Below are 2,514 nucleotides of genomic sequence, written 5' to 3'. Positions count from 1 at the left end.
GCAAATTTGGTTAATTGGTAATATAGATCGTTCTGATGGGACAAAATAATTTAGAATTAAAAAAAACAGATTGGTGTACTCACGATGAATTTAGGTGATATGGCACACACAGGCTTCTGGTTCTGAATACTTCATGCTCGGTGGGTTTTGGAGATTGTCGTGACCCTGAACCTAGCTGGAGGCTTTGGGGCCTTGAAAGGACAAGACTTAATATTTCAGGACATCCTTGTACTTGGTCCCCACTGTTTACTGATTTCCTTACAGAGAATGAGCAGCCATCTACTCCTGCTGCCATGCCTTCCCCACATGAACAGAGAGAAGACCCTATACACACAGGTCGCTTGTATCACATGTGAAGGCAAAAGTCACAAACAAACTCCCACAGCAGTTTAGAATTGTGATTAATAGAATGATTAGTTCTTGAAAGGGGAAAAACATAGAGATCACAATCCTTTACAAAAGCCCTCTGCAGGATCAGAAAAGGAGCCTAGTAGCCTGAAGGGAAGCTCAAGCAAGAGATCAAGCTGAAGGTAGAAGTTGCTTTTTAAAAGAGAGAGAGACCACAACTCAATGGGCTGGTATCTCAGTGGCTATTCAGGAAACATCACAGAGAAAGGATCTGCTTCATGCATGAGAGTCACCGATGATTTCCCTTTAAGAAAAAAACCCATCAAAACTCCCAATAACATCATCAGCATTCAACAACATGTCTATGATTTCTTTGCCTTGCCTTTGATTGTGCAGTAAATGATGCTGATAGTTAATCTGTGCAATTAATGCAAATTTCCTTGTAACCGACTAGACAGAATAGACAGGTTATCTTAAACACAGCAGGGAGTCACTCTACGATGGAACTGGTTCATCATCACCTGTGTGACAGTGACATAATTAAGATCTTTCCTTTGTCTATAAATCTCATTATGTTCAACATGATATGTTGTCATACAGATTTCTTAGGGTTTTGTCCCACTGGTGGTTTCCTTGGTATGCTTACATAATTTTTGCCAGATCCAATCAGTTTTGCCATGCACTCTCAGCTCCACGTCATTGTGTTCCCCTTATGTTCCAGTCCAGGCATTTTAGACCTCTTGTAACTGTTGTAAGAGTATCTCATGTTCCACCTAAATGATTTAGGGTTTTATTTAGGCTGGGTTTTATCTTCCATCACTGAGTTCATTGACTTTCCTTGGGCGTAATTCCTGGGACACTGAGCCTAACTCCTGGGGGATTCCTCCAGTTATTTCTCCTTTCTTAGATAGTTTACACTCTCACTATTACTGTGAGAGTGTTTCTGTAGCAAATATTCGTCTCAAGATGAGAAGAAACTTCAATATTACAATCCATTTGTTATTGTGATTTAAATACACACACACGAACACACACAAGTTAATGCACATACACTGATGATATCTCAATTTATGGGGCCATTCTGGGGATGTCAAGATCGATATCTCTCGATTGGTTCTCAGAAGGCAATTGGGTGACCCTCTCTAGGTACTTAAGCAGGGAGGAGAAGTTGACCGCACTGTGACATGTCCCTAGGAACTATGTGTGCCTTGTCCCATAGTCAGACTGATGACTGACTATCTTGAAAACCACCATGGAACGTTTGTTTGGCAAATGATGGAGATCAAGTCAGGGTCAAAATCAGAAACCTAGATGGAGCTTCCAAGCTCCAGTGGAAGAGCAGATGGATGGAGAAAAAGAGCAAGGATGTCAGGAATATAAGGGCTTGGTCCACACTATGAGACACTGTGCCTGAACTAAGGGGATTTCAACTAATCCAGTGACCTGGGAATGAAAGAACATGGGATCAAACTGGAAGCTCTGAATGTGGCAGACAATTGGGGCAGACGGAGAAGCCAAAGATAATGGCACTTGCAATTGTCTGCATATCATACACTGGCTTTTTGTGATCATATTTTTTGTGGATGCATACCTTGCTAAATCTGGATGGATGAAGGGTGGGCTTGGACTTCCCACAGCTCAAAGTACCCTGCCCTCTATTTGGACTGGTGTTTGAGTGGAGAGGTTTATTTGCGGAGCAAGAAGAATGTGGGAGGAGGAAGAGAAGTGGAAAGTTTGATAATTATTATTATGAAGTAATGGAAAAATCAATAGAAAATAACCAATGAGGACATTGGAGATAGGAAAAAAAACATTCATGTGAGTTGTTGACTCAGACCAAAAATTATTTTACAGAAAAAAATAACACATAATGGGGTGGAGTTACTTGGAAAATATGACTCAAGTAATTGGGAAGAAGATTGGGGTTTTTATTTTGGGTCTTCCTGGGGCTGTATGAGCAGCATTTTAGGACCTGTATGCTGGATATTTCTGGGGGTTAGTAGGGAAGAAACCTGGCTAGGAGGAGTTTTATGACATAAGTAGAGCCTTGATGATGTCACAAAGCTTTGTTTGGGGGTGGCAACTCTGTTCCACATGAAGCACTAGTCTTCTGTGAAGGTGGGCTTATTATCTTCACGGTGGCTTAGGAGGTCAGTTCAGCTCTTG

The sequence above is a fragment of the Microtus pennsylvanicus genome, assembly GCF_037038515.1.
Source record: "Microtus pennsylvanicus isolate mMicPen1 chromosome Y unlocalized genomic scaffold, mMicPen1.hap1 SUPER_Y_unloc_2, whole genome shotgun sequence".
NCBI lineage: Eukaryota > Metazoa > Chordata > Mammalia > Rodentia > Cricetidae > Microtus > Microtus pennsylvanicus.
This window is presented reverse-complemented; position numbering follows the sequence as displayed.